This window comes from Sorex fumeus, unplaced genomic scaffold (genome assembly GCF_029834395.1).
Source record: "Sorex fumeus unplaced genomic scaffold, SorFum_2.1 ptg000070l, whole genome shotgun sequence".
Classification (NCBI taxonomy): domain Eukaryota; kingdom Metazoa; phylum Chordata; class Mammalia; order Eulipotyphla; family Soricidae; genus Sorex; species Sorex fumeus.
This window is the reverse complement of record NW_026606127.1, coordinates 11,746,677-11,754,880: the sequence shown is the minus strand read 5'-3', so window position 1 is coordinate 11,754,880 and position 8,204 is coordinate 11,746,677. Positions and strand designations below refer to the sequence as shown.

The 8,204-nt window shown below is 39.8% G+C and overlaps 1 pseudogene; it reads right to left on the bottom strand.

Annotated features, from left to right (window-relative positions):
• Window positions 1-3,424: 3,424 nt before the first annotated feature.
• On the bottom strand, window positions 3,425-3,523 carry LOC130037025 (uncharacterized; annotated as a pseudogene).
• Window positions 3,524-8,204: the final 4,681 nt, after the last annotated feature.

The following is an 8,204-nucleotide window of genomic DNA, read 5'->3' as shown; positions in this document are numbered from 1 at the left end:
TCCAGATTCTCACTATTGTGAATAGTGCTGCAATGAACATAGAAGTGCAGATAGCATTTCTGCTGTGTGTTTTGGGGCCTGGGAGTATATTGCCAAAGTGGTATTGCTGGATTCATGGAAGCTCAATTTGTAGCTTTCTGAGAAATACCCATATCGTTTTCCGAAAAGGCTGAACCAATCGGCATCCCCACCAACAGTGAAGAAGAGACCCTTTCTCCCCACTTCCATGCTGACATTGGTTGCTCTTGTTCTTTTTGATGTGTGTCAATCTCTGTGGTGTGAGATATCTCATTGCTGTTTGGATTTGTATCTCCCTGATGATTCGTGATGTAGAAAATTTTACCTCTGTTTTTTGGTCATTTGTATTTATTCTTTGAGGAAGTTTCTGTTCGTTTCTTCTCCTCATGTTTTGGTGGGGTTGGATGTCTTTTTCTCATAAAGTTCTACCAGTGCCATATATATCTTGGGTTATATACAATAAGGGGTTAATTGTATGGGTATTGCATAAATAATTTTCCCCCATTATGAGGGCTGTCTTTTTATCATGGTCACCATTTTTTCTGAGTTGCAGAAACTTCTTGGTTTAATGTAGTCTCATTTGGTTATCTTCACTTCCTCTTCCTTGGTCAGTGGTGTATCATTCTAGAAGTTTCCCTTAGCTTTAATGTCATGGAGGGATCTTCCCACATTTTTCTCCATATATCTTAAGAACTCAGGTATGATATTGAGGTCTCTAATTCATTTGATCTGACTTTGTGCCTGGCACTATAAAGAGGTCTGAGTTAAACTTTTTTTGCATGTTGCTGACCAGTTTTCCCAGCAGCACTTGTTGAAGAGACTTCCTTGCTCAACTTCATATTTATTGAGCCTTTATGATACATTAGGTAATAATAATCTGAGGGCCAGCGTCAGGATATTTGACTATATTCCATTGACCTGAGGACTCTCTTTATCTGAATATCATGCTAATTTGATTACTACGACTTTCTAGTAGGGTTTGAAGTTGGGGAAGGTGTTCCCTTCTTCTTTTTACCAAAGATTGCTTTAGCTCATTATGGGAGTTTATTGTTGTGTATGAGTTTCAAGAGGGTTTAATCGATTTCTTTGAAAAATGTTATGGGTATCCTTATAGAAAGTGCATTAAATATTTATAGCGCTTTGGGGTGTATTGCCATTTTGACAGTGTTAATCCTCTCAATCAATGAACATGGGATGTGATTCCATTTCCTCATATCCTCTTTTATTTCATGAAGTAGTGTTTTGTAGAGTGTTTTTGGTATAGGTCCTTAACCTTTTTAGTTGATTCTAGTATACTTGATTTTCTGAGGTTATTGTGAATGGGTTTGTTTTTCGCCTATCTCTTTTTTCTCTTTCATTAATAGTATTTGGGAAAGCCATGGACTATTGGATATTGATTTTGTAATATGCTACTTTAGTAAACAAATCTATTCTTCCCAGGAGCTTTTTGGTAGATTTTTTGGGATTTTCTAAGAATACTATCATGTCATCTCCAAATAGTAAAAGCTTGAGTTCTTCCTTTTTTTATCTGGATGCCCTTGATATCTTTTTCTTACCAAAATCATATGGCAAATACTTCAAGTACTATGTTGAATAGGAGTGGTGAGAGTGGGTAACTTGTTTTGTGCCTGATTGTATTTTGGGAATCTAGCTCATTGATTTTTCTCCAAGCCTTTAGTTTTTCCCCGTTGAGAATAATGCTTGGTGTGGGTTTGTAGTAATTTGCTTTGACTAGATGGAGGAAAGTACTTTCGACTCCCATTTTGTTGAGAGTTTTTCATCATGAATGGGTGCTGGATCTCATCAAATGCTTTATCTACATCTATTGATATTATCATATGATTTTTATCTTTATTTTATTGAGATGGTGTATTCTGTTGATTGACTTGAGAATGTTAAGCCATCCTTGCATCCCCAAGATAAACCTACTTGGTCATAGAGTGTGACCTTTTGTTGAGTTTCTGATTTCTCTTTGCTGGTATAATCTTGAGGATCTTTGCATCTGTATTTATCAAAGAAATAGGTCTGTAATTTTCTTTTTTGTGGTTTCTCTGTCTGATTTGAATATAAGGGTGATCTTTGTCTCATAGAAATTGTTTGGGAGTATTTCTGTTTCTTCAATTTCCTGGAAAATCTTAAAAAATGTTGGCAGTAGGTCCTCTTGAAAGGTTTGAAATACTTCATTAGTGAATCCATTTGGGCCTGGGCTCCTGTTTTTGGGGATACTTTTGATTATCATTTCAATTTCCTTGTAGTGATGGGTTCGAGTTTTCAAAATATTCTTGGTTCAGCCTTGGGAGGTAATTGGAATCCAGTAATTTATCAATTTATTCAAGATTCTCTCATTTCCTGCTTTAAATATTCTCAAAATAATCTCTGATGATCCTATGGATTTTGTAGTTTCTATTATGATGTCCCCCTTTGCATTTCTGATTCGGTTTATTAGGATTCTTTCTCTTTTCTTCTTTGTCAGTCTTGCTAGTAGTTTATTGATCTTATTTATTTTCTCAAAGAACCATGTCTTGCTTTTGTTGGTCTTCTGAATTGTATTTTGGGATTATATCTCATTGATTTCTTCTCCAGGTTTTACTATTTCTTTCCTCCTGGCTAGTTTGGACTCCTTTTCTTGGTCATTTTCCAAAATCTTGAGCTGTAAGTTATTTTTGTAGGCCCTTTCTTTCTTCCAGTTGAATTCTGGCGGAGCTATAAACTTTCCTCTTAGAACTGCTTTTGCAATGTCCCACAAGTTCTGGTAGTTCCTCGTTGTCATTTTTTCTGGAATCTTTTTATTTCCTCTTTGATTTCTTCTCTACACCAATGGTTGTTTATTACTTCCCTCAAATAAAATATTTTCTTGCCAAGTTTTTGTCTGTTTGATCTATTGAGAAGTGAGAAAGTACTGTTGAAATCTCCATCTAGCATTGTGTTGCTATCAATGTTTTTCTTTAAGTCTATTAGAAGTTGTTTTTACGTATTTTGCTGATCTGTCATTAGGAGCATATACATTGAGGAGGGTGAGTTCTTTCTGATGTACAGATCCCATGATCATTAAGAAATGACCTTCACTGTCTCTTATAACCTTTAGCATGAAGTCCATGTGGTCTGATACTAGTATTGCCACTGCAGCTTTTTGGAGGTGTTCTTTTCTTGAAGAATCATTTTCTAGCCTTTGACTTTGAGCCCATGGTTGCTTTGATTATTCAGATGTGTTTCTTCCAGGCAGCAGAATGTTGGGTTCAGTTTTCTATTTCATCCTGCCATCCTGTGCCTCTGAATTGGTGCATTTAGTCCATTGACATTGAGAGAGATCATTGTGATGGGGATTTTTGCTATCTTTATGTCGAAATTTGGAGTACTTGTGGGGCTTGTCTTAGCTTAAAGTAGCCCTGTTAATTCTTAATGCAACAAAAATATGGAACACTTTACAAGTTGGCCTGTCATCTCTGTGTAAGGATCATGCTAATCTCTATATCATTTCAATTTTAGTATATGTGTTGCCAAACTCAGTATAAGAGCTGATTTTTTCCCCTATTTTTCTCTTCTGATTTCTTTGAGTGTTGTCCTTACTCACTCCTATGGCAGACAGTGATTCCCAATCTAGGAAGGTATTTCAAAGCAGCTTGAAGTGATAAATTTAGAACATTAATGTCCCAGAAGGAAAAGTATGGTTTTTAACATATTATCTTTTACCATACCCAGGGCATCAGTTTTGCAAAATAATCCTTTTGGAAGATGGAGAATCAGTGTTGTTTAATGCTCTTCCCTGAAATCTTCATTAAGAAAATTAAACTGGAGCCTTTTGCTATTCTCACCTCGGTCCCGTGCACATCTCCAGAAAACGGTGGATGACGTTGTCCGCACCTTGACCACCTTGAAAGTAAGTAGGATTTTTCTCCTGAAGGAAGAGGTGAGAAGCATATTGATGATTTCATTCCACTTTATTACAAGTTCAACTTGAAGGGAAGGTGAGACTCATGAGGCTCCTGTAAAGGACAGAAAAAGGGTCTCAATGTAATTTAATGGCCCAGACACATTAACAACACAGATGACTCAAAGTAACCTGTGTGCATCTTTGGGTGTATAGTGAGTTTTATATCTACTCATAGTGATTCTCAGTCATTCCACATGGGCAAAACAGACCTGTAATTAAAAATCTAGTTCTCTGAGCAGAATGAGCTTTCTTAGGTGATTGAACATGTGTGTAATATTTTATTACTAAGCACATACAACTGTTTGAATGATGTGTACTTTTCGATCAAAATTTAAGTCCAAATATCTCTGAAATGGCAGTCTCCTGATGCCGCACCTGGCTTTCCTCACTGGGGCCCCTTGGAGGGGGTGGGTTGAGTTTCCCTCACCACCCCGAGCAGAGACCTGGCAGCTGAAGATCTCTGCAACCAGCCATAGTTACGCTTAAGACCACTCTCACCACACTTGAAGGAGCCTCATGCATGAAGGAACTGGCAGAGGAACCCAGGTGTGCGGGACACGGGGCTGAGACATTCAAGACTGCTCGGACCATGAATGGGCCTCCTCCATCCAGATCCCCCATCTTCCAGTAGCTAAGTGTTACACCCACGGACTGCCTCTGGAGCCATGTAATCCCATCAATGGCCAAGATCCAGATACTGGATCTTGTTGATAAGATAACAACTCATATTGTCCAGTTCTCTTTCTCGGAGAACATGGCAGGTTACCAAGCGTATCTTGCCTACATGGCAGAGACTGGCAAGTTACCCGTGGTGTGTTCTCTATGCCAAAACCCAGTAACAATGAAGTATCTCATTTCCCTGACCGTGAAAAAACCTCCAATGTGGCACTTGCTAAAATCTCAGGGCTAGGACGAATGGAGATGTAACTGGTGCATGATACCAGTATTCCTCCCACCATGCCCCCAAACATGCCTTTGTGGCAGGGCATTCTCTTTTGTTCTCTGGGGCCATGGCATGCCAGAGAGCCACTCGTGGTGGGCAACTCATGGTCTTGGCTGGCAGGACGAATGGGCTGGTTTTACCCCTCACCCCCAATCCCACGAGGCCGTAGTTGCCCTGTCACCCTAGCTCATACCTGGCTGTCCAATAATCTCTGAGGTGGTGGGCATCGTGCCGCCAGGGGGGAGAAAGGCAGAAGCGACAAATACCCTTTCCCACCTGAGGGAGAATGGTGCCGTAGCTTAATGCATAGTTTAGTCACTTTTCTGCCAAAAGCCTCTGGGTTCCGAATTGGATCCACGTGCCTCTGGTGCTGTGGTCATGCCGGATAGCCTCTTGTGGGGGTCAAATCGTGATCTTGGTGGGGCAGAAAGAATGGCTCTATGGCCTACTTTTGGCATGCATCTCCCACCCAGAGCGGGTCCTCCAAATACCCTTTAGTTGGTGTTCTGGCCTCTATCTGAGCTGCCTTTCCCCCCAGCATGTGATGTCGGCTTCCAAGGCCTGGAGCAAACCTCCTAGTCCTTATCACTCTATTCTTGGGTATTAGTCTCTTATTCTGTTACTTTATATTCCACAGATGAGTACAATCTTTCGATGTCTGTCCATATCTTTCTGACTCATTTCACTTACTATGTTGATCCACTTTATGCAAATTTCATGACTTCTTATTTTCTAACAGCTGCATAGAATTCCACTGTGTAGATGAAACAAAGTGTCATTAACAAGTCATCTGTTCTTGGGCACTAGGGGTTTTTTTCCCCAGATTTTGGCTATTGTGAACAGTGCAGCAATGAACATACAAGTGCATATGTCATTTCGGCTGTACTTTTTTGCCTCTCCAGGCTATATTTCCAGGAGTGATATTGCTGGGTCAAATGAGAGCTCAATTTCTAGTATTCGGAGAACCGTTCATACTGTTTTCCAAAACGGCTGAACCTGTCCGCATTTCCACCAGCAGTGAAGGAGAGACCCTTTTTCCCCACATCCACGGCAACACCGGTAGCTTTTGTTCTTTTGGATGTGGGTCAGTTTCAGTGGTGTGACGTGATATCTCTTTGTTGGTTGTACCTGCATTTCCCTGATGATTAGTGATGAAGAGCATTTTTCATGTGCCTTTTGGCCATTTGGTATCTTCTTTGAGAAAGTTACTGTTCATTTCATCATCCCATTTTCTGATGGGGTTGCATGATTTCTTCTTGTAGAGTTCAACCAGAGCCTTGTAAATCATTGATATCAACCCCTTATTACATAGGCATTGGGCGAATATCCTTTCCCATTCTGTAGATTGTCTTTCTATTCTGGTCACTGTTTCTTTTGAGGTGCAGAAGCTACTTAATTTAAGATAGTCTCCTTTGTTCATCTCTGTTTTCACTTTTTTGGCCAGTGGCATGTTATCTTTGAAGATACCTTTAGCTTCAATGTCATGGAGGGTTTTGCCCACCTTGTCTTCAATGTACCTGATGAATTCTGTTCTGATGTTGAGGTCTTTGACCCATTTTCATCTGACTTTTGTGCTTGCTGTTAGGTAGAGGTTTGAGCCCATTTTATTGCATGTCGCTGTCCAGTTTTTCCAGCACCGTTTGTTAAAGAAGTCTTTCTTGCTCCACTTCACATTTCTTGCTCCCTTATCAAAGATTAGATGAACATATATTTGAAGGTGTGTGTCAGTATATTCAATGATGTTCCATTGGTCGGCGGCTCTGCCTTTGTTCCAGTACCATGCTGTTTTAATTATTATCGCTTTGTAGTAGAGTTTGAGGTTGGGGAAGGTGAGGCCTCCCATCGTCTTTGTCCCAAGAATTGCTTTAGCTATTCGTGGGCGTTTGTTGTTCCATATGAATTTCAGGAGTGATTGATAAACTTCTTTGAAGCATATTATGGGTATCTTTATAGGGATCACATTGAATTTGTACAATGCTTTGGGGAGTATTGTCATTTTGACAATGTTAATTCTCTCAATACATAAGCAGGAGATATGTTTCCATTTCTTCGTGTCCTCTTATTTTCTGTTGTATAGGTCCTTCACTTCCTTAGTTGAGGTGATTCTGAGATACTTGATTTTCTGAGGCATGACTGTGAATGGGTTGCTTTCTTCATGTCACTTTCTTCTCTCTCATTATTTGCATATAGAAAAGCCATAGACTTTTGGGTATTGATTTTATAGCCTGCAACTTTACCATATAAATCCATTGTTTCTAGGAGTTTTTTGGTAGAGGTTTTAGAATACTCTAAATATAGTATCACATCTTCTGTGAATAGTGAGAGCCTGATTTCTACTTTTCCTACATGACTGCCCTTAATATCTTTTTTTTATATAACTCCTATTGCAAGTACTTCCAGTACTATATTCAACAGAAGTGCCAAAATGAATTTTTTTCTTTTTGGGTCACACCCTGCGATGCTCAGGAGTTATTCCTGGTTCATGCACTCAGGAATTACTCCTGGCGGTACTCGAGGGACCGTATGGGATGCTGGGAATCGAACTTAGTTTGGTTGCGTGCAACGCAAACGTCCTACACCCTGTTTATTGCTCCAGCCCCCAAAATGAATTTTTACTAAACATTTTCTATCTGTAAATTTCTATGCTAAGAACAGTGGTATAAACGGTGATATCTGAGTAATTTACAAGTAGATTATGAAGACAGATAATATAAAGAATTTCTTTGTATGAATTTCCAAAATGTGTAGCTTTTATTAAATATGTTAAGAATGAACCGGAGGTCTTGATTATACCATGAAAGTGATTTCCCTGTTAGAAGTTACCCTTCTAAAATGCAATAAAGTGACATATTTTGAAAATGTTGATTATTCGTTCATTAATTCAATGAATATTTGTTAGTCTGGGGGTGCAGTGCCTCCAGGAAGTCAACCTGCACCCTCGAGGTGAGTGCATCTACAGTCTAATGGTGCCATCATGCTGCCTGATAACCCCAGATTTCCACTGTGCCTCTGGCTGGATCCCAACACCTTAGGACTAAGTTTCCCAAGAAATTAAACTCCCAAAAGATATGTGGGAGTCATGTTCACAAACCACCCCTGGCTCAGCTATACAAGCTAATGTATTGGTCTTGCATAAGTGACCCATAAATAAATCTTGAAAGAGATCAAAAGTCACAGTTAACCTTGGACCTGCACAGGGCAGAACATACTAGGGTAAATCGGAGGGCGGCAGGTTAGTTTGTTGCCCACGCAACCAGAACTCAGGGCAGCCACTTGCTCCCACAAACCAAAATCTCCACCATGCCCTAGTCT